Raw genomic sequence first — 25,048 nt, 5'->3', positions numbered from 1 at the left:
ATACACTCCCTCGTTGGGTTTATATTCTTCCCGGTCAGAGTTGGGTAGGGTTACTTTAAATGGATTACTTCCAATGACTTGGATTACTCCAATACCAAATATGCTAATAAAAGACAAAAGAAACTAAATATGAATAAAATGATGACTCAAAACACGTGGTAAGCTTTCTCTCCTGGCTTTGATCTCTTTGATCTCCGGCAAAACGAACATAAAATGCGACAGAAACAAAATAAAAATAAATCCAAACAGCTTGCCAACATCATTTTTGCCGTTCCGTGTATTCCGTTACTCCCCAAGCCTGCACAAAATGTAGTCATTTTATTCATATTTAGTTTCTTTTGTCTTTTATTAGCATATTTGGTATTGGAGTAATCCAAAAGTAATTGAAAGTAATCCAGTTAAAGTAACCCTACCCAACCCTGGTTATGTTTTATATTCCCTGAAACCGATGCATTATTATTGTATAATCAGGGTTGGGTAGGGTTACTTAAACTTGATTACTTTCAATTACTTCTGGATTACCCTAATACCAAATATGCTAATAAAAGACAAAAGAAACTAAATATGAATAAAATGATGACTCACAACACGTGGTAAGCTTTCTCTCCTGGCTTTGATCTCTTTGATCTCCGGCAAAACGAACATAAAATGCGACAGAAACAAAATAAAAATAAATCCAAACAGCTTGACAACATCATTTTTGCCGTTCCTTGTATTTCGTTACTCCCCAAGCCTGCACAAAATTTTGTAATTGTATTCATATTTAGTTTCTTTTGTCTTTAATTAGCATATTTGGTATTGGTGTAATCCAAAAGTAATTGAAAGTAATCCAGTTAAAGTAACCCTACCCAACCCTGTTCCCGGTTATCTGCGGGTGCAAATGCTCTATACCAGGGGTGTCAAACTCATTTTAACTCTGGGGCCACACGATAGAACAAACATTCTGTCGGGGGCCGGACTAGTAGATTAAAGAGAATGAAAAAGAGATACAGAAATAAGAGAAAGAGGGAGGGAAAAGGAGGGAGGGTGGGACAAAGAGAGACAAAAGAGATAAAAAAGAGAAGTCATGAGAGAGGGGGAAAGAAAGAGAGCGGAAGAAAGAAATCCAAACAGAAATAGAAAGACAGAAGAAGAGAAAAGAAAGTGCGAAGGGTAGGAAGAGAGTAAGATAAAAGAGAAAAGGAAAAAAGGAAGTTAGAGCAGAATAAGTTAAAAAGATACAGAGAGAGAAAAAGACAGAGCAACAAAGGAAGAGAAAAAGAGAGACACAGAAAGTTAAACAGACAGAGAGAAGGAGAAAAGAGGTGGGAGAGGGAGAGAGAGAGAGAGAGAGAGAGAGAGAGAGAGAGAGAGAGAGAAAAGAAATACAAGTACAGTGTCTTTGTTCGAGGCACCTGGCTTTGGCAACATGTAGTTTACATATTTCAACCTGCAACTCATTCTTCTCTTGTGCTTCTTTGAGTGCTGTCTCGCGGGCCGGATTCAATCCCTTAGCGGGCCTGATCTGGCCCGCGGGCCGCCTGTTTGACACATGTGCTCTATACACACCCACGCTCGCACGTAGCTAATGGTCCTGGCTACCACGTGTAAATTTAGGAGTTTGTCACGCGCCCGATTGTAATTGCGCGTAATACCGCCTTGAGGCCTTCGGTAATGAATTCACGGACTTGCGTGGATGCAAATTGCAGACCCTTAAGGGGAGAAATAAAAAGAACAGCGGTTGAGATGTACTGGAACTGCGTCTGTAGTTACTTTGGTAATCCGGACATACTGTGATTTCTGACCTCATTCATACAGTCTTGACAGAAACAAGAATATGTACCGTATTTTCCGCACTATAGGGCGCACCGGGTTATAGGGCGCACCCCCAAAAAATAGTTTTTGGTCCTATATCTTCCATACATAAGGCGCACCGGATTATAAGGCGCTACAATGGGAACGTCGACAAAACAGTCAGATAGTTCAGTCAAACTTATAACCCCCTTAACATTCCCAAAGCTTGCAAAGAAGCAAATACGTGTCTCAGACATATACGGAAACAGTGTCTGTACGATGTCACTCAAATGCATCGTTCCAAATATCATTCGGAAGGTTAAAGTCTTGGGATTCAAGAAATGCCAACCATTCCTTCGTTTCTATTTTCTTTTTCGCTTGCAACTTTACCGCGCATATGACAATAAACACTTGGAATTGAGTTTAATTTAAAAAAAAGACCCATCACAGGAACATCGAGATCACTCTGAAACAAGATACTGGGAAAATATATAGCCGGAGTAGCTCACCGAAGTCGTTGCGTTCAATAATAATGTGCAACCATGGTCCTCTTATATCCGTGAGTGTAGTAAATCCAGGAGAGTAAAATATTTACAAATACAGAATAGTAAAACATGTTTTCTCTATGCCGTAGACAACCAAACTTGCTATTCACATTCATCTTTTTCGGCCAATTGCAGGCTTTTTTTTGCCCCTTTAGCCTATGCGAGCCTGTAAATGATAAAAAGGATCCGCCCCCTTTACTTCCGAATAACTTTAGCCAATAGTGATCGATTCAAATGATGATTGACACATTGGCTGGGAAATGAAATGCCGGCATATATATCCCAGCATACACCGCGGACCACATCGCCTACGAGGAAAAATCTAGTCGGCGGCTGCTTGCCTTTGTTGCGAGACCTTGCGACTTAATATTGATCCATATATAAGGCGCACTGTAATATGAGGCGCATGGTCAGTTTTTGAAAAAAATAAAGGCTTTTAGGTGCGCCTTATAGTGCGGAAAATACGGTAACTTGGAAGCATTTCAGCATCAGGACTGAAGGATTTTTTATTTTATTTAATTGACTGTTTGAGGTATTGCACAGAGTGAATCAAGGATGCAAGCTTTTGGGTGCTCTGAGGAGAGTGATGAGCAACAAGAGTATGAGTATGGATGTTAAGAGGGGACTGTGTGAGAGTGTGATTGTGCCGACTGTGTTGTATGGTGCAGAGACCTGGAGCCTGAACGCAGATTTGAGAAGAAAATTGAATGTTTTTGAGATGAAGTGTTTGAGGAGTATGTTAGGAGTGACAAGATTGGATTAGATTGAGAAATGAAATTGTGAGAGACAGAACTGGAGTAGTAGTGGAACTGAGCAAGCGTGTTGATAAGAGAGCACTCGGTTGGTTTGGACACATGGAGAGGATGGATGAGGAGCGAATGTTGAAGAGGATCTACAGAGCAGAAGTCAACGGAAGGAGACCAAGAGGAAGGCCGTGATTGACGTGGATGGATGGTGTTATGAGTGCACTGTGGGAAAGAGGTCTAAATATAATGGAAGCTAGAGCTCTTGTTGGTGATAGAAAGGAGTGGAGAGGTGTTGTGAAAGGATAGTGGGATTGTGGACGCGTTCTTAAGGATGGGCTGGGCACCCGTATGATGCGGCAGGGGTAAACCAGTGAAAGCTGTCAGGCCCTGCTGTTGAACAGAAGAGTGTGTTGTGTCACCCTGACCCGAGTGACATGGCCGCTTTTTGGTGTCCCATTTCATCTGGAGGGACGAAAGCATGACCAACTTAGATGCCGAGGTGCCTAACTTGTTTGGGTGTTTGGGCAATTGGGTTGGCCATGGTCCAAAAATTTTTGTGTGTGTTTTTTTGCTATTTTTTTCCCTTTTGTTTTCTTTGTTATTGTATGTGTTTGTCTTGCTGTCGGTCACCCCTCTTGAGGGATATGACCAAGATAGATAGATAGATAGATAGAAGTGTGAAGTGTTTTGGCTGGGGAATTTTGATAGCGGGGGCGCTGACGAGGGAATTAGGCCTTGTTTTGATAAATGCTTGGCATTGTTTTGAGCTGATATAAGTTTCCTTTAGACATGGCGGCGCCTTTCGGCGAGGAGGTGGTGAAGCTGGCACCCGACCCGCCCCATGGGGGGGGCCTTCGTGACACACCGGTCAGACGAGGTGGGGGCCACGTGGGGAGTTCCTGGCCCGCCCATGGTGGCCGACGCCCCAACGTGTGAAAAGACGGAAGACGGAAGGAGAGAAGAGAGACGAGAGTTGGGAGATCGTGAGAGGGAGGCTCGACGAAGACTTATTTGACAATAATTCGGCTAAATTCGATGGAATTCACTTAGTTAAATACTTTAAGAAAATAAATCTACCCCCGTGTGAAAATGCCGGCTATCTTTAATCATTTTCCCATTAAGAAACGAGCATGCATTGTTAGGAGAATGAAGTTTGTGTTTGGTTAATGGAGTCAGATAACTCATTTGAACAATTTGGTAAATGCTACATTTGTAATATAGTTTTTTTCCCTAACAGGACGAAAGCTACAGTTTGAATGCAGACGGTTGCCACGGGACGCTCGACACTATCTTCATACACTTGCGCAGGTCAGACAATATAGAAATAAATTGGTAGTGAAGGAGCGCAGAGGTTAGAGCTCGTCCCATCACCGCTAGGCTTAAAATATTCATTCCAGCAGCTCCACGGGACTGCAAAGGTCATTTTTCGTGCCAGAGCTATACGGCCGATATTGTGAGGATAACAACTGTGTGACAGGAACTTTATTCAACATAGAACGTCTCTGTACAGGAAGGAATTTCAGTGAAAATATCTGAAAAGTATGTTTTTGCCGCCAACAGCCTCGGACTCTGATTGGCTCCCTGAGCTTGGATCGGGGATCAATACAGGAAACAGTTTGGGATCAAAACAGGAGCCAGAGTCAAAAGTGCTTGCCTTGCATGCACTGAGGTTTGCTGACGCACTGACCAGGAGTGAACGAGAGTGACGTGCTTAAATAGGAGGAGGACTAATTAGGGAACGAGTGGCAGCTGGGGCTGAACGAGTGAGGGCAATTGGCAAATCATGACAGCCGCTTTGTTTAAGTGTGTGACTCGAGTAGTTTTCCACATTTTTGCACTTTGTTCAGTTTAGAACAAAGTTGAGTCAAAGACCTTACGACCCCTTTCCTTGTGTATGCATTGTTCCTCATAAGGTTTTAACATAAAAAATCCCAAACTACTGCATTTGTTTCAGTAAATAGAACATAATATTAAGTTAATAATGATTAATTGATTATTTCTTGATGTCACGGTTGCCATGGTGCCCAATTGGCCCCGCCCATGTGGTGCCAGCTGCGGCTAGATGAGAGATTGGTCTTCTTTCTATATTAAGCTCAGCGCTCTTTTGCTTTTTTGTCAGCCTGTCAAACGAACTTCTGCCCCACAAGACGTGGGTTCTGACTCGGTCCTGTTTTCCTGTTGATATCTTCAGTCCGGTATAGTTCCCATTTATTTTTGTCCCGTTTAATTTCAGGTCCCAGTTTTGTTACTGTCCATTTTGATCCTGTTAATTATCTGTATCCTGATTTGTTGTCAATCCTGTCTGTCCCTTCCTGTCCAGTATCGACCCCATCTGTCCGATATCAACTCGGGCAATCGGAATCGGTCTCATCGGTCAGACCGGCTTCCTAAAGTGTATGAATCCCCATTTCCCGTAAAATAAAAGCTTTGTGTGAGAACGTCAAGCGATTGGGTCCTGATCAGTGTTCCCTCTAAGCTGCGCGCACATTCTCAGCGCACAAGAAAATCTAGCCGGCGCACAAAAATGAGGGCTCAAATTTACTAATTAAGACGCGACTTAAGTCAAAGTTACGGGGCATGAAGGTAAAAATACACGGGTTCCCCTGACGTTGTGTCCTAAATGCAGTATTTTGAAGTCGAGTCAGAGTAGAACGAAGTTGAGTAAAGTTAGTAGTTGGTCGAGAACCGGCTTCTTCGGCTCGGCTCACTAAAAGGAACCGGCTCTTTCGGGTCCTAAACGGCTCTTCGGGTTGTTTTTGCTTCTTTAATCCCAACATGACCAAATATTATGTAAATTATGCACAAAATGACTTAAAGGAAGGGGGGAATAGAACAAAAAAGAAGAAAGAGTTTGTGTTGCATTCAAATAATTTCCAATTATATCAAGTGAATCTTGTCGCCAACATTGTACTTCCACTAAAAAATGTGATTAAGTACAGTTCTGTATTTTAGAACCGACTAAATAAGCCCCCAAAAATGTTAATATAATGCGACAAAATATATCAGGAAATAAAAAGAAATGGATATCTTGTGAAAGAATTGTAAGAACAAACGACGTTTGTAGGCCGTACAACCTTCGCAATAGTACATGAGTCAATTCATTCAAAAGAGAAAAACAATTTTGCATTGCCGGAAACTCAGCAAAATGTAACTTGATGTCAAGTTTTGGACATGTTTGATAATGAATTATCTTGCCACACTTGGGATTATGGTGGCTCACTGTTGTTTCAAGCGTTGCTCACCGACTTTGTGTGAACGCTGAGACCCCTGGAAAATTACAGGGAACATTGGTTGCACCCACGATCCGGTGATCGCTGGACGCAGGGAGTAGGTCGCTCTGAACGCGAAAGTGGAACTTCCGTGGCGAGCGATGGCGGTGTCGGGAACGGAAAAACGGGTCAGTTGCCGGGACAGGAGAGCAAAAAAGGTGGTCGTGATCGGAAACGAGTCGAAAGCCAGGAGAGGAGAGTAGACGTGGTCAGGATCAAAAAATGGGTCGAAGCCGGAACAGACGGGAGCAAAAACAGGTGGGAGTCAGGGTCGAAAAAGCTTGCCTAGAGTACACTGAGGTTCGCAGACGGACTGACAACAGATGACAGAAAGATGGGGGTCCTGATCCTATTCTGTTTCTTACACTTGACTTGATTTATTAACCTTTATACTCTTCCTTATTAAGGTGTATAGTATATACAATATAAAGCTGATATTATCAATGCAGATAATTTGAGTGACAATTTATTGTCTCGAGAAATTCCTAATCTTGACAGCCCTGGACACATGGAGTGTCAACAACTATGTTCAGCCATTCTATTTTCTGTCCTAATCCAGTCCTACGCTCGCCCATTAACGTCCGGGCATTAAAAGACAAACGAGACGCATTTGTGGAAACGCCGCTCTTAATATCACTGTTCTCGTATTTCTGCATAATTCCTCTCAACAAAGGCGGCGGCTGTATTAGCGCTCTTCTAATTCCGCAGGCAGCGAGGCCCTAAGCCGCCGTGGTTGTTTGCAAGGTCGCTCTTAAGCGGGGCTTAGCCTGCTGTTGGATGTCTGAAGCTACGCTCGCTTGCTAGCATTTAGGTCAAAGCATTAGGCAAAAACTTTGACACGTTTATGGATTTATGGAGTCTGATCTTCGAGGGTCAGACGGGAACAGGCCGACTGACGTCGTATTTGACGATCGCTCGCTGGAATTAGCGGCAGGCTAGGAAAAAAATATGCGTGCACCACCCAACCTTCAGAGACCAACAACCTCCACAATTGGGAGTGTGTATCGAACAGAATCTTAATGTGTCACGCGCAGGACCGGACTTTCTGATTCCCTCTTGTATGCACAGGAATTGTCAGGACCAGAACGGAGACAGGACCCACTTGAGTTACGTTTCTCTCAGTTTTATTGGAAGAAAGGAAAGGGTTGCACCCAGTGTTCCCTCTGAGCTGCGCGCGTGCGTTGTGTCCTAAATGAGGTATTTGGAAGTCGAGTCAGAGTAGAACGAAGTTGAGTAAAGTTAGTGGAGTTGGTCGAGAACCGGCTTCTTCGGCTCGGCTCACTAAGAGGAACCAGCTCTTTCGGGTCCTAAACGGCTCTACGGGTTGTTTTTGCTTCTTTAATCCCAACATGACCAAATATTATGTAGAATTATGCACAAAAATGACTTAAAGGAAGTGGGGAATAGAACAAAAAGAAAAAAATACCTAAATGAAAAAGTAGTGAAAATCTGAGAAAAAAAGAAACAAAATGAAGAGAAAAAAGAAGGAAAAATTTAGAAAAAAAGTCAGAAAAAAAGAAAAGAAAGAAATGTAGGAAAAAAAAGTAAACAGAGAAAAAAAAGAAAAAAGTAACAGCTCGGAAAATTTAAACACAATGAGATTTTTTCTGAAGGAAGTTAAAAAAAAGTAGAAATAAACCTGGAAAAAAGAAGAAAAAGTTTGTGTTGCATTCAAATAATTTCCAATTATATCAAGTGAATCATTGTACGACGTTTGCAGGCTGTACAACCTTTGCAATAGTACACGAGTCAATTCATTCAAAAGAGAAAAATAATTCTGCATTGGCGGAAACTCAGCAAAATGTAACTTGATGTCAAGTTTTGGACATGTTTGATCATTAATCATCTTGCCACACTTGGGATTATGGTTGCTCACTGTTGTTTCAAGCGTTGCTCACCGACTTTGCGTGAATGCTCATACCCGTGGAAAATTAGAGGGAACATTGGTTGCACGCACGATCCGGTGATCGCTGGACGCAGGGAGTAGGTCGCTCTGAAGGCGAAAGTGGGACTTCCGTGACGAGCGATGGCGATGTCGGGAACGGAAAAACGGGTCAGTTGCCGGGACAGGAGAGCAAAAAACGTGGTCGGGATCGGAAACGAGTTGAAAGCCAGGAGAGGAGAGTAGACGTGGTCAGGATCAAAAAACGGGTCGAAGCCGGGGAACAGACGGGAGCAAAAACAGGTGGGAGTCAGGGTCGAAATAGCTTGCCTAGAGTACACTGAGGTTTGCAGACGGACTGACAACAGATGACAGAAAGATGGGGATTTAAATAGTGACAGGGAGCCAATCAGAGTCCGAGGCAGCTGGTGCCAAAAAAGCGGGCACAGCTGAGTCAAATCAGTAATCAAGACAGGAATGTCCCCATTCTGGACCTACAATGACCTATTTTGGCACGCAACGTCGCTTTGTTGGTTTTTCGGTAAAACATTCCAGGTTCTTTGCATGACTATGTTAAAATTCAAAGTAGTCTTCAAGATAAACAAGTATAAACTACTATGTTTCGAGACTAAGCCATATTGATGAACCTTTTCATAAGCTTTCAAGCACAAACCTGATTTCCTTTTAGTTATATGGACTTTTAACTTGAATTCTTCATCATAAATGATTTCACTTGTACTTAGCATCATAAAACATATTACAAAACAATACTTTAACGACGAGTGTGTTTGGCTAGGTTTTTCCTTCGAACGCCTCGAAAACCAGCATCCTTTCCTTTATATGTCATGGTTGCCATGGCGCCCAATTGGCCCCATTCATGTGGCGCCATCTGCGGCTTGCTGACGGATTGGCTTTCCGTCTATTTAAGCTCAGTGCCCTCACTCTTCCTTTGTCAGTCCGTCAACGAGCCTCTGCCCCGCAAGACGTGGGTTTTGATTCGGTCCTGTTTCCTGTTGGTATTTCCTGTCCGGTATGGTTCCCTTTTATTTTGTCCTGTTTAATATCGGTTTCCAGTTTCGTTCCCGTCTAGTATGTCATGTTTAATTTCGATATTCCGTTTTGATATCAATCCTGTCTGTCCCGTTGTTTAATATAGGTTTCCAGTTTCGTTCCCGTCTAGTTTGTCCTGTTTAATTTCGATATCCTGTTTTTATATCAATCCTAATCGGCCCGTTGTTTAATATCAGTTTCCAGTTTTGTTCCCGTCTAGTTTGTCCTGTATAATTTTGATACCCTGTTTTGATATCAATCCTATCCGTCCCGTTGTTTAACATCGGTTTCCAGTTTTGTTCCCGTCTAGTTTGTCCTGTATAATTTCGATATCCTCTTTTGGTATAAATCCTGTCTGCCCCGTTGTTTAATATCGGTTTCCAGTTTTGTTTCCGTCTAGTTTGTCCTGTTTAATTTCGATATCATGTTTGCTATCAATCCTGTCTGTCCCGTTGTTTAATATGGGTTTCCAGTTTTTTTCCCATCTAGTTTGTGCTGTTTAATTTCGATATCCTGTTTTGATATCAATCTTGTCTGTCCCATTGTTTAATATCGGTTTCCAGTTTTGTTCCCGTCTAGTTTGTCCTGTTTAATTTTGATATCCTGTTTGATATCAAGCCTATCAGTCCCGTTGTTTAATATCGGTTTCCAGTTTCGTTCCCGTCTAGTTTGTCCTCTTTAATTTCGATATCCTCTTTTGATATCAATCCTGTCTGCCCCGTTGTTTAATATCGGTTTCCAGTTTCGTTTCTATCTAGTTTGTCTTGTATAATTTTGATACCCTGTTTTGATATCAATCCTATCCGTCCCGTTGTTTAATATCGGTTTCCAGTTTTGTTTCCGTCTAGTTTGTCCTGTTTAATTTCGATATCCTGTTTTGATATCAATCCTGTCTGCCGCGTTGTTTAATATCGGTTTCCAGTTTTGTTTCTGTGTAGTTTGTCCTGTTTGATTTCGATATCCTGTTTTGATATCAATCCTTTCTGTCCCGTCCTGTCCGGTATCGACACCATCTGTCCGATATCTGCTCGGGCTATTGGTATCGATCTCGTCGGCCTCTGGCTTCTATCATTCCACGCCAGACTGCTGCCTAACGTGCATGACGCTCCATTGCCTGTAAAATAAAAGGCTTGTGTGGGAAACGCATTTGGGTCCTGATCCTGTTCCGGTTCTTGATATTATACTGAAAACAAGTTTAATTTATTAATTCTGGAAACCATTGTCTTCTTACTATCGATAATCTGCTGTCTTCTTCTTTAAACCCAAAAAAAACTGTGCCTGTTCTAGGCTGAAAGCAAGCATATTCTTCTTCTACGGCAAAAACTAATATTGTTTTTATTTATGCTGAAAACGAGCATAATCTTTCTTAAAAACTGAAACTAACATCCTCTTGGTAGAGGTTGTTCTTGTTCTACACTGAAAATAAGCGTCATCTTCTTCTTCTATGACAAAAACTAGCATTGGCTTGTTGTACGCTGAAAACAAGAGTCATCTTATTCAACCCTGAAAACTCTCTTCGTATGTACTGTACTGAAGATTAGTTTGGTCTTTGTTATGCTAAAAGCTAATCGAGAAAGAAAATCACTTTCCAGACTAAATATTAGCATCTTTTTCTACACTGAAAAATATCAAACGTAATCTCCTGAGATAGAACTTTTTCTCTCTCACTGAAAATAAGAGTCTTCTTTTACACAAACAACTAGGTTTTACTTTACAACCTAAGGCTATTTTCTTCTTCTTCTGTGCCAAAAATAGCGTGTTCTTCTTCCATGCTGAAACTCAGTGTACAAACACACGGATATCTCCTTCATGGCAAACATGACTCTTTTCATCTATACCACAAACTAGCTTTGGGTTCTTCTTTGCTTCTTCTGTCTTCTTCTTTGTTGTATTCTTCTGCTCCAGTAGTCTTCTTTGACAGTTTTGCCGCATAAAATGCAAAAAAATGCAACTCATGCTTTAAACACTGGTGTAGTTTTTTTTCCAGCTACTCTAATTTCTTCTCTTTTAATTTCTACTTTCAACTTGGTGTCATCATTACTGGTGGGACTCACCTGTGCTCATTTGGTGCCGACCGCCGCGGGTTCTGATTGGCTCCCTGTCACTATTTGAACCCAGTCCTGTCAATCCCCTGTTGTCAGTCCGTCTGCAAACCTCAGTGTGTACTAGGCAAGCCTTTTTCGACCCTGACTCCCACCTGTCCTGGTTTGCTACAGTCTGTCTGCGGCTTCGACCTGTTTTGATACTAACCACGTTTGCTCTCCCGTCCCGGCTTACAACCTCTTTTTGTCCCCGACTACGTCTACTCTCCCGTTCTGGCTTACGACTCGTTTTCGACCCCGACCACGCCTTGCGTCCCGGCTACCGACCAGTTTTTCTGTCCCTGACACTGCCATCGCTCGTTACGGATGATCCACTTCCGTGTTCGGATCACAATCCGAGTACGGGAGCGACTTGCTTCCCTCGTCCAGCAAACACCCTTCCTCTTAAAACATACTTCTACTCTATAGCATATGAATAAGACTTGACTCTTTCCTTCAATAAAACTCGTGGTACGCTACGCATTTGTGTCCTGTTTCCGTTCTGGTCCTGACACTTGGAATCCAAACTAAAAGCGGTGTAGACACAGAAGTCTTTCATAGACCGACTACTCTCCATTTTAGTCATTCTGAGCATAAAACTGACCTGACATTTTCATTTTCTTTGTCTTTGCTTTCTCGCTAGTCTTCCTCCCGACTGGCAAAATGCTCAAGCTCCCTTTTATTGTCATGAACTGGAACAGAATCAGGACCCAAAAGCGTGACGTTTCTCACACAAGCCTTTTATTTAACTTACAGCAAGAGGCAGACGAGATCGATATCGGACAGATAGGGTCAATACTGGACAGGACAGGACAGACAGGATTGAATATGAAACAGGATATCGAAATTAAACAGGACAAACTAACTGGGAAGGAAAACTGGAAGGAATAATAAGCAGGACCAAAATAGAAGGGAAACAAAACTGGAAACCGATATTAAACAGGACACCAAAACCGTATTGGCTTAAACATTGCTTGAATTTTACTGAGGCGAGTCAGACTCCGTTTCGTTCAACTGTACGGCGTGCTGTTTAAACGTTTATGCGACACTGATCTACCGCCATGATACGCAAGGTCTACTTTGCAAACTTTGCAAGTATTCTACTGGCAATTGACAGGACAAACTAGACGGGAACGAAAACTGGAGAGAATAATAAACAGGACCAAAATAGACGGGAAACAAAACTAGCAGTATAGTTCCGGTTTATTTTTGTCCTGTTTAATATCGGTATGTTAAACAGGACAAAAATAAACCGGAACTATACCGGACAGGAAATGCCAACAGGAAATAGGACAGAGTCAAAACCCACGTCTTCGTTGACGGACTGACAAAAGAAAGTGACAGCACTGAGCTTAAAGAGCAGGGAAGCCAATCTGTCAACGAGCCGCAGATGCCGCCACACGGGCGGGCCAATCGGGCGCCACGGCAACCATGACATTTATAGTGAAATGTACGTGTATAAATTGTTCAATAACTATCACCGAAACCGTATTGGCTTAAACGTTGCTTGAATTTTACCGAGGCGAGTCAGACTCCGTTTCGTTCAACTGTACGACGTGCTGTTTAAATGTTTATGCGACACTGATCTACCGCCATGATACGCAAGGTCTACTTTGCAAACTTTGCAAGTATTCTACTGGCAATTGACAGGACAAACTAGACGGGAACAAAAACAGGAGAGAATACTAAACAGGACCAAAATAGCCTTGAAAATCTGCTTGGTAACGGGGACCCCTTTCTGGGAGAGTCCAAAATAAATCTGACATGGATCAGGTTACCCTTCACATTAGTCTTCCTCGCCCTTGCTCCCTTCTCGCCCCCAATTCCCACCATTTCACTTTTTTTTTCACTTTTTTTTCACTTCCCACGTCGAAGTTGTAAAATGACCGGCGTGATTAAAATCACACTCTCCTAATTAGACTTCTCCCGGGTCCCATTTATAACGTTTAACGTCACACCTCGGTTGGCTTGTGTGGGTCTCTGTGACACAAGTAGGAAATTACGGAAGCCAGAAACAGCAGTAAAATCCAGTGTGGTGCACTCATTAGCCCTCAGGTGTCCATCAGGTGGCCCGCGGGCCAGATCAAGCCCGCTAAGGGATTGAATCCGGCCCGCGAGATAACACTCAGAGAAGTGCAAGAGAAAAACAAGCTGCAGGATGTCAACTTGATGTTGCCAAAGCCAGGTGCCTCTCACAAAGACACTGTACTTGTATTTATTCCTCTCTCTCTCTCTCTCTCTCTCTCTCTCTCTCTCTCTCTCTCTCTCTCTCTCTCTCTCTCTCTCTCTCTCTCTCTCTCTCTCTCTCTCTCTCTTTCTTTTCCACTTCTTTTCTCCCACTTTGTCTCTGTCTCTTTCACTCTCTGTGTCTCTCTTATTCTCCTTCTTTGTTGCTCTTTGTCTCTTTCTCTGTCTGTGTCTTTTTAACTTCTTTTGCTCTAACTTCCATTTTTCCTTTTCTCTCTTTTCTCTTTCTCTCCTCCTACTCTTTGCGCTTTCTTTTCTCTTTTCTCTTTTCTCTCTTTCTGTCTTTCTATTTCTCTTTTGATTTCTTTCTTCTGCTCCCTTTCTTTCCCCCTATCTCACGACTTCTCTTTTTATCTTTTTTGTTTCTCCCTCTCTCTCCCTCTCTCTCTTTTTTTGTCCCGCCCTCTCTCCCTTTCCCTCCCTTTTACTCTAGGCCCACTAAGAGATTGAATCCAGCCCGCGAGACAACACTCAGAGAAGCGCAAGAGAAAAACAAGCTGCAGCTTGAAATATGTCAACTTGATGTCACCAAAGCCAGGTGCCTCTCACAAAGACACTGTACTTGTATTTATTCCTCTCTCTCTCTCTCTCTCTCTCTCTCTCTCTCTCTCTCTCTCTCTCTCTCTCTCTCTCTCTCTCTTTCTCTCTTTCTTTTCCACTTCATTTCTCCCACTTTGTCTCTGTCTCTTTCACTCTCTGTGTCTCTTTTATTCTCCTTCTTTGTTGCTCTTTGTCTCTTTCTCTCTCTGTGTCTTTTAACCTCTTTTGCTCTAACTTCCTTTTTTCCTCTTCTCTCTTTTCTCTTTCTCTCTTCCTACTCTTTGCGCTTTCTTTTCTCTTTTCTCTCCTTCTGTCTTTCTATTTCTCTTTGGATTTCTTTCTTCCTCTCCCTTTCTTTCCCCCCTCTCTCGCGACTTTTTATCTTTTGTTCCTCCCTCTCTCTCCCTCTCTCTCTTTTTCTTTCTTTGTCCCGCCCTCTCTCCTTTTCCCTCCCTCTTTCTCTAATTTCTTTATCTCTCTTTTTCTTTCTCTTTAATCTACCAGTCCGGCCCCCGACAGAATGTTTGTTCTATCGGGTGGCCCCCGAGTGAAAATGAGTTTGACACCCCTGCATTAGCCCGTGCCCTCTAATGAAAGCCCCAGGGGGTTAACACCTTAAGCCAGGACCCGTCGATGCCAGCTCGGCTGTAATTATGGCAATGGGTCTGTAGCATGTTAAGTGGCTTTCTCCAAGCTCAGTAATTAGAAAAGTCGGCGCTGACCTATTGTCAGTCAGGGCCCGTCTCTTGTTCTCAGTCCTTCCTGTGAGTCGGAGTGGAAATTGAATGGACGACTGGGTCCCTTGGCAGTTAATTTCTGTACGGTCGCACCAGTTCGGAAACAATCGTGGAAAGGAATGTGAAAAATACAGCCCTGAGACCTGATTGGTTCAGAGACTCCTTTTAAACCCACGGCTTTCAAGAGGAAGCCGTCAGATCGTTGCGAACCTATGCTCCCAGCTAGGCAAGCTCTCACCTTCCGATATTTTCCTGCCCTGTTTTCTCCTACCTGATACCTGTTACCGACCTGTTTCTGGACCCGTTTCTGCCCTGATCTGCCATCCCGACCACCGACCTCGTTTGCCCTGTTTCCTGCCTGATACCTGTATCTGACCTATTTTCTGAACTCGATGCCGCCCTTGCTCTCCCGTCCCGGCTAGTGACCAGTATCCCTGCAGTCTACGATTATCCTCGCTCGACACAGAAGTGCCAAGAAACATTGCAATGGCAACAATTGCAAGAATTTTCAAGTACCTCACCCAGATGTCAAGCATTCTTCTGACCTTGATTGGCTCCCTGACACTATTTAAACCCTGTCCTGTCAATCCCCTGTTTTCAGTCCGTCTGCGAATCTCCATGTATACTCGGCAAGCCTTTTTTTGACCCTGACTCACGCCTGTCCCGCTTTTTGCTCCTGTGTGTCTCCTGCTACGACCTCTTTTGATCCTGACCACGTCTGATTTAGATTCAGATTCAGATTCAGATATACTTTATTGTCATTCTTGTACACGTGTATACAGAACGAAATGTCGATACATCTGACCCGCACAGTTTTCTTGAATGTACAGATAAATAAATGTTGTACAGAGTTAGAGTATTGAAGTACTGATAACATGCTATATAATTTATAGCTATGTATAGTATTATACAGTAGTGCAAAGAGTGCAAGAGGAGCAGCTAAACCAGATGTGAAAAATGGGCAGTCATACAATAACAATAACACTCTGCTCTCCCGTCCCGGCTTACAACTCGTTTCTGACCCCGACCACGTCTTGCTCTCCCAGTCCCGGCTACCGACCAGTTTTCCGCCCCCTGACACCGCCATCGCTCGCTACAGAAGATCCACTTCCGTGTTCGGATCACAATCCGAGTACAAGAGCGACTTGCTTGATCGTGGGCGCAGCCCTTCCTCTCTCTTTCAATAAAACTTGTGGTAAACGTCACGCAAGTGGGTTCTGTTTCTGTTCCGGTCCTGACAGATCAAAGAGATGCGAAAATGAACAAGCTGCGGAATACAGGTACTCTACAGGTACAGAACAATGTGCGAGATCAGGTCTCTGATGGCGGTAGCCGCATGCGCTAACTGGACCGAGCTAATGCAGGTGAGCGCTCTCTAGTGGTAGCCTGTGGGACTGCTCGTAAATTGGAGTTTTCTTCGCGAATGAGCAAAGATTTGATTGATTTGAATGATTTTTTGGGTCACATCAGTTCGGAACCAAGGACAGGAATGAGAAAAATCCAGCTACGGGGAATAGAGTCCTCTTTTGCCCAAATACTCTAGACCAGGGGTGTCAAACTCATTTTAACTCGGGGGCCACACGATAGAACAAACATTCTGTCGGGGGCCGGACTAGTAGATTAAAAACAAAGAAAAAGAGAGATAAAGAAATAAGAGAAAGAGGGAGGGAAAAGGAGAGAGGGCGGGACAAAGAAAGAAAAAGAGAGAGAGGGAGAGAGTGTAAGAAACAAAGGAAAAAAAGTCGTGAGAGAGGGGGAAAAGAAAGGGAGAGGAATCAAAGAAATCAAAAAAGAAATATAAAGAAAGAAGGAGAGAAAAAAGAAAAGAAAGTGGAAAGGGTATGAAGAGAGAAAGAGAAAGAGAGAAAAGGAAAAAAAGGAAGTTAGAACAAAAGAGGTTAAAAGACACAGGGAGAGAAAGAGACAAAGAGCAACAAAGGAAGAAAAAAAGAGAGACACAGAGAGTGAGAGACAGAGACAGAGAGGGAGAAAAGGTGTGGAAGAGAGAGAAAGAGAGAGAGAAATAAACAAGTACAGTCTTTGTGAGAGGCACCTGGCTTTGGCAACATCAAGTTGACATATTTCAACCTGCAGCTTGTTTTTCTCTTGTTCTTCTCTAAATGTTGAGAGAAAGAGACAAAGAGCAAAAAAAAGAAGAGAAAAAGAGAGACACAGAGAGTGAGAGACAGAGTGGGAGAAAAGGGGTGGAAAAGAAAGAGAGAGAGAGAGAGAGAGAGAGAGAGAGAGAGAGAGGGAGAGAGAGAGAGAGAGCGAGAGAGAGAGAGAGAGAGAGAGAGAGAGAGAGAGAGAGAGAGAGAGAGAGAGAGAGAGAGAGAGAGAAATAAAAGTACAGTGTCTTTGTGAGAGGCACCTGGCTTTGGCAACATCAAGTTGACATCCTGCAGCTCGTTTTTCTCGTGCGCTTCTCTGAGTGTTGTCTCGCGGGCCGGATTCAATCCCTTAGCGGGCCTGATTTGGCTCGCGGGCCGCCTGTTTTACACCTGTGCTCTAGACATATTCACATTTATTTTTGGGGAGAGAAAAATAATTCGCATAGAGGAAATCTTAGTTTTCTATTTACCCGCTTATTGGCAAACATAAGCAGGATATTACAACCTCGAGATTGCTCGACTCGAGGGCTCTTCTTCGCCCCCGAGGTTTACCGATTAATTTCACATTCATGCCGTCCTCCAAGGTTGCTTTAATGAAATTTCAAGCCGGCCGTATTTTCTTCTCTCCGATTGTTACACTCAGGAAAAACGCGCGGAGGCTGTGCGGAGGCGGACGGAATTCATTTGAGAAGTTGACACTGAAAATCCATATCGGTGCCGCGCGCTGGATTATGTGACTACTAAAGTCACTCGCCGTTGGAAGGGACACTTTCTATGTCCGTGTATCAAAACATCACAAATAAGAACACTGATTTCAACACTAACACCAGGGGTGTCAAACTCATTTGAACTCGGGGGCCACACGATAGAACAAACATTCTGTCGGGGGCCGGACTAGTAGATTAAAGAGATAAAGAAATGAAAGAGGGAGGGAAAAGGAGAGAGGGCGGGACAAAGAAAGAAAAAGAGAGAGAGGGAGAGAGCGTGAGAAACAAAGGATAAAAAGTGGTGAGAGAGGGGGAAAAGAAAGGGAGAGGAAGAAAGAAATCTGAAAAGAAATAGAAAGACAGAAGGAGAGAAAAGAGAAAAGAAAGCGCGAAGGTTATGAAGAGAGAAAGAGAAAAGAGAGAAAAGGATAAAAGGAAGTTAGCGCAAAGAGGTTGAAAGACACAGAGAGAGAAAGAGACAAAGAGGAACAAAGGAAGAGAAAAAGAGAGACGCAGAGAGTGAGAGACAGAGACAGAGTGGGAAAAAGGAGTGGAAAAGAAAGCGAGAGAGAGAGAGAGAGAGAGAGAGAAATAAATACAAGTACAGTGTCTTGGTGAGAGGCACCTGGCTTTGGCAACATCAAGTTGACATCCTGCAGCTTGTTTTTCTCTTGCACTTCTCTGAGTGTTGTCTCGCGGGCCGGATTCAATCCCTTAGCGGGCCTGATCTGGCCCGCGGGCCGCCTCTTTGACACCTGTGACTAACACCAAATGATAGCATGGTCCCGCATTTTCATCATTCTCTGATCCGGTTGATAGATTGAGGCCATTATGTATTACTATCCATCCATCCATCCATTATCTGCACTGCTTATCCTCAGTAGGGTCGCGGGGGTGCTGGAGCCCATCCCAGTTGTCTTCGGGCAGTGGGCAGGGGACACCCTGAATTGGTTGCAAGTCGCTAGCTCATTCACACCTTGGGACAAATTGAACCGGCCAATTAACCTGTATATTTTTGGAATGTGGGAGGAAACCGGAGTGCCCAGAGGAAAACCCACGCGAGCATTGGGAGAACATGCAAACTCCACACCGGAGGTTTGATCCCATGACCTCGACACTGTGCCGCACACGCGCTCACCACTGCGCCGCCGTGTGGGCATGAACCAGACATGGGGACTTGAGACTTAGTGACTTGGACTCGAGTCGACTCGAGTCGCTGTTTTTATGACTTGTGACTTGACTTGGACTTGGCAATCTAAGACTCGGGACTTGACTTGTGACTTGACTTGCCCAAGAAAAAAATACTTGGGACTTACTTGGGACTTGAAGGTGAAGACTTGAGACTTACTTGAGACTTGCACATGTGTGACTTGGTCCCATGTCTGGCATGAACTAATAACTGTTTTAATAATTAACTATTTACTGACTGAATAATGGAAGAATTATCTCATCTCATCTCTCATCTCATCAGCCATACCGCTTATCCTCATTAGGGTCGCGGGGGGGCTGGAGCCCATCCCAGCCATCTCCGGGCAGTGGGCAGGGGACACCCTGAACTGGTTGCCAGCCAATCGCAGGGCACACAGGGACAGACAACTCATTCGCTCTTTCACACCTAGGGACAATTTGGACCGGCCAATTCACCTGAAATGCATGTTTTTGGAACGTGGGAGGAAACCCACGCAAGCACGGGGAGAACAATCAAACTCCGCACAGGAAGTCTGGAGCTGGATTTGAACCCACGACAGGTTCCCATGACATGAACTGTGCCGCACAAGCGCTAACCACTGCGCCGCCGTGCTGCCCTCGAAGAATTATCAATTTCTTAAATTTGGCACAATTTCTTAAATTTACCGCACTCCAAACTTTTTGTCAGGCAGATCCGCCATTGTTGTTTTGGTCTCGCGGTTCAAGTTTTCGTCTGCACGCCGATCTCAGCAAATGAGATCTCGTTGCTTCGAGATTACGTCATTGTTGTGGTGGTTGTCGTCGATTTAAGGTGAAAATCAACACAAAATTGGTAATTTCTCCAGTCTCAGTAATAAGTCGAAACATAATGCCGAAAGTGATTCCTCGGAAGATCACTAGGAAAACCCAAGAGCCTAGGAAAACACATGTGTTGAAGCGAACGACTCGACGAAAGACAATAAATAAAATAATACTCCTAAGCAAGATAAGGACTTTTCTGCCAAAATGGATTTAATTTTATTCCTGGTTACACTATGAGGAGGATGATAATGGATTGGACCTTGAGAAGGCATTACAACTGTGGCAGGACAGCAAACCACGAAGAATATACGAACTGAAAAATCTAAAGTGATAACTGCTTTGTATTACCAATTAACTGTGATGATTAAGACTGCATGAATATATAGGCTAATATTTCAGCAATATTATTTTGTATAATGTAAAATATTGTGAACTGAAAAATCTGAAGTGATACTTGATTTGTATTACCAATAAACTGTGAGGATTAAAACTAAAAGAATATATAGATTTATATTATATATTTGACGCCGATTTACAATTTCAACCTCGATAACACTAAATTTTGGGGACCCATAGATCTGTGTTGGGACCCATAGATTTTTGAGCATGCGAGTCCCTGGGACCCATCACTTTTTCGAGGTAAAATGATTATACAAAATCATGCATGAACTTGCTCCCTCATATCTTTCAGATTTAATTTCCCCTCATGTTACGGTCCAGAGCCTCCGCTCTGAAAACGCTGGTCCACTAGTGATCCCAAGAGCCAAGAAGAGACCCGCAGGTTCGAGAGCGTTCTCCATTCGGGCCCCGGTGCTGTGGAATGCTCTTCCCCCTGAGATTCACTCTGCATCTTTAGTGGAAATGTTTAAATCTAAGCTTAAAACACACTTCTATTCTGTAGCTTATGAATGACCTATATTTTATGTTGACAATATAAGGTGATGGTGTCATAATAGTTTGTAGTCTTTGATCTGTGCAGCCCTTTGAGACTCTTTGTGATTAAGGGCTCTACGGAAAAACATGACTTGACTTGACTCCTTATATTCGCTGTGTCCAGGCTAAAAGGCTTCCGGTCTTTAGACGTTTTGGTATGCGTACTTGATGTTGACACCACCATTTCTTTATGATTTGTCATGATTGCCAAAATGAAGACACCTGTGGCAATCGTTGGCGCGCAGGTGTGCGCTCTCTGATTGGCTGGCACTCTCCTCTTAAGCTGTCAGCGGCCAGAGGAGGGTGTCAGACCGTACTTGTGTCTCTCTGTGTGTTTTGCCAGATTCCAGTACCAAAGACCTTTCCTGTTTTATTCCTGCCTGCCTTCGGTATCGACCAGTTTCTGTCACAGACCAGAACGGACTCAGGACTCAATTGCATGCGTTTCTCAGATTTTATTGAAAGAAAGTGAGATTTTAGGCTTGCTTGATTGCTTGGCGGAGAGCGGGAACGAGCAAGGCGGGGATGACACTTCCGTGTCGGAAGAAGGCAAGTGGGAATGGCACGTCGTTTGACCAGGGCTGGAGATCAGAGACGATGTCGAGTTCATAATAGTTGTCGTAGGCAGGCGGCAGGCAGAACAGGCGTAGTCAGGTTCAGAAATGGGTCGAAAACGGGAATCAGGCAGAAAACAAGTTTAGCAGGGACGGAGTCGGACAAAAACGCTCACTGAGTGAAAACACAACAGCTCGCAAACGATCTGACACTGTTTGAACAGAAGACAGGGGCTTAAGAAGGGTGTGGCCACCAATCAGCTTGTCCGGGCGGTTGGCGCCAATCAAGCTGCCACAGGTGTTCCAAATAGGGCAATCATGACAATTTCTGCCCCACGATTACGACCTGCTCTCCTGCCCTGGCCATCGACCTGCCCATTAAGCCGTATCGATTATGCTTACCTGTCACAGAGCTGCCATTCCGTCAAACGCTACTAGCGACCGAAAACCATCGGCTTCCAAAGCAAGCTCTGTCAGCTCAATCCAATAAATATTCCTTTAAAACAAACGCAATTGGGTCCGAGATTCCGTCCTGGTGCCTGACATGATTGTGACTAAAGACAGACGAAATAGCGTATGAGCGACCCTAAGCAGGGGTTATAGTCATGTAAGGATTCCTCGCTCTGGTGGAAAAAACATGTCTGGCAACAATAGAATTCATTCCTATAATTGATTTTCGCTGACAACTAATCGTATGCTCCGTCCTCATTCACACCAGTGCCAATGACGTAAACCAACGTTTAAATTCAACACCCGCTGATCGGATTTCTGTAAATTCCGGACTATAAGCCGCTACTTTTTTCCCAAATGTTGAACCCTGCGGCTTATTCAGTGATGCGGCCAATTTATGTAATTTTTCTAACGGCCGCGAGCAGCGCTCGAGTACAAAAGGTAAGATTTAGACCGCTGGAATATATGCGCCGAGGAAGACTGCAACTTCTTAGCTTGTGCACAAATTAAATTTGCGTAAACTTACCCTCATCATGCAAATTGCAAAAAGAAAGGCACATGACGCAGCTTTCAAGCTAAAAGCAATAGAGCAATCTGATAAAGAAGGAAACAGAGCTATTACACGCAAACTTTACTTTGCGAGCGTGTTGCTAGCGTGTTTTGGATTATGTTTTGGAATAAGGGAGTGTGGGACGACATCTATATGACCCTATCTTTCCGATACTGAGGAAGACAACTTTGATGGCGACAGTAATAAGGAGGAAGATGAGGATGGTTTACCGTGATTTTTAAAAGTACGGTATACTTTTTTAACAGACCCGTTTACTGTTTTTGCGAGCGTGTTGCTAGTAGCGTGTTGCTACCTGTCACTGTCACGGTTTGGGATGAAAGTTATATTATTATTATTAAAGCTTTGAAAACTCTCTCGGTGTACCCTCTTTCTTTGTAAATATGTGTAACCATGTATAATATGTATTTTTTGTAATGTATTTATTTTAGGGACTTATTTTGATATGTTTTCCACGGGCAAATCAAAAAGAAGGGGCGAAAACAACGGGGGCTGACGGGAAGTGGAGTAAAGGTGAGACGTGTTTGTGGACGCACCGGACAATAGTGGATATATATTTTTCCCACCCTTACCTTTGGAAGTATAGACTTTTTTCCCTTGGATTACTTTCAACGGGACCCGGACTCTGCAGGTCTGCATCAAACCTTAAGTACTGATTTAATTTTGTTTTAAGGTGGGCGCATGCGGCTTATAGACAGGTGCGGCTTGTGTAAGTATAAAAGCAGTTTTCCTCTTAAAATGTGGTGGGTGCGGCTTATAATCAGGTGCGCTCTATAGTCCAGAATTTACGGTACCTATCGCGCTGACAGGGGACGGCTAGTAATCGTGAAACCGTGAACTCATCAGTGCTAAAAAGTTCATTTCAATACTTCTTCTCACTGAGACCTGATGACAGAATATTGGCCGGTGGAATGGTCCTTCGCGCATGGCCGCTTCCAGTCTTTTCCTGTAAGCTTGTTAGAACCGAACCTCATCCCACCTGCTGTCTGCAATGTGACTGACCGTAATTGGACAGGAGTTTCTTTGAGGAGCTGAGCGACCCTTCGCAGAGGTGGCCTTTAGCCCGGTCTTTGTTTAACCGACGACCCGTCCTTCAGTGGTATTCATAACCCGACCACCCTGAAGGTCGGGTAGGGTTACACGTGTCCGCCGTGTGGATGTCATCCATGACAGGCCAGACGCCAAAAAGTTTGGGCTCAGTTGGAAATGAAGTCATGAATACAAATAGGTTCAAAAGTCCAACACTCAGAATTAGTCTTTCGATTTCTCAGTTAGCGATATTTTGCCTATATAAATCTCACAAAATTGAAATTAAGAGTTACGGGTGCCTAGACATACCCGTCAACCTCCAGGGCTCCATGCCCTTATTTTCCTTTACAAAATATAAAATAATCTTACACCATTTTCAAACGTGTTTATTTATGTAGTTTAATGTTGGTGGTTGTTCAAACCTCACATTGCAGTGGCAGTATCATAGCCCATGAGGACGGACTTTGGCTGAGAGTAAGAGTCCTGACTCCTAGGCTTTGAATCACTAGTGCTTCTCGGCCTTTTGGCTAAGATCAAGTGTAGTATCTGTTCTTATCAGATCTTTGATTTTTGCAATCCGGAGATGGAATAAGAGCTTGCTCTGTCCACTCTGCGCATCGGCCCGGTATTGCAGTACCTCCGGGAACGGTGCATTCGCAATGATCGCAGCAAGGCTTTAGGGGTAGGACCTTAGCTTGGCCTTTTGGCTGAGAGTAAGTGTCCCGGCTCCTAGGCTTTGTAGCGTATTGTGAACTGACCGATAACGGATAATGGATAATGAATAACGAAGATAAAACAATAACCCTCAAAAACCCCAAACCCCAACATGTTATATTGTACACGTGTTTCGTTATATCATATATATTGATAATTAACATTTTGTTGAGAGATCCTGAGTTGCTCGACATGAATGAGGTTCATTATAAATTGTTGCCATGATTATCAATCCTTAATACTTTGGTTTTTTTTGCGATTAGTCGTCTTATTGTATTTCAAGTTGTGAAAAATGGGGCCGGCAACTTTATGGCTTTATGTCCGCTAACTTTTTGTCATGAGTTTCAGACAGTACAAACTAGCATAAAAAAGAAGTAGCCTATACACGAAAGACAGTTGAGTGCTTGATGGATCCGCGGAGTAGCCACAAAGATACAGTATAATTGGAACACTAAACCAATCCATTTATGCCAACTATACACAAAACAAACAGTAAACAGGAGGTGAAAACGTTGTGCTACATATGTCACAATTGTCAGGCTAGCTTGCGATGAGCTTCACTAACTCCTGATAAAGCTTATCGTAAAAGTGGTTTTGTGTGCAAGTGAAGAAAAAATCAAACTTTAATATATTAAAACAGAGACATAAAAAAAAAGATAAGAACAAATAGCACATGATTTCCGGAGAGCTAGTTTACTTCTAAGATTGAAAATGTCAGTAATTACTTATAAACAAGCAAGCGGATAATAAAAATAAGGCGTATGAAATATGTTTAGGATTCAAAATTATTATTAACAAGCTAATTGTCAAGACCAAAACGGAGACAGGACCCACTTGCGTTGCGTTTCTCACAAGTTTTAGCGGAAGAAAGAGAAAGGTGATTGCTGGACACGGGAAGCAGGTCGCTCGGATACTCGGATTATGCTCCGAATGCGGAAGTGGATCTTTCGTGACGAGCGATGGCAATGTTGGGGACGGAAAAAACGGGTCAGTAGCTGGGACAGGAGAGCAAACACGTGGTCGGGGTCGGAATCGAGTCATAACCCGGAATAGGAGAGAAGACGTGGTTGGGGGACAAAAAGAGGTCAAAAGCCGGGACGGGAGAGTAGATGTGGTCAGGATC

General features: G+C 43.5%; 1 pseudogene; it reads left to right on the top strand.

The window, feature by feature from the left end:
• Positions 1-23,718: 23,718 nt before the first annotated feature.
• LOC148372873 (U2 spliceosomal RNA) lies at positions 23,719-23,870 on the top strand (annotated as a pseudogene).
• The last annotated feature ends 1,178 nt before the right edge of the window (positions 23,871-25,048 follow it).

This window comes from Urocampus carinirostris, chromosome 2 (genome assembly GCF_059441175.1).
Source record: "Urocampus carinirostris isolate Australia breed hairy pipefish chromosome 2, RoL_Ucar_1.0, whole genome shotgun sequence".
NCBI lineage: Eukaryota > Metazoa > Chordata > Actinopteri > Syngnathiformes > Syngnathidae > Urocampus > Urocampus carinirostris.
Note: the sequence above shows the minus strand (reverse complement) of the source record. Positions and strands in the feature narration are given on the sequence as shown.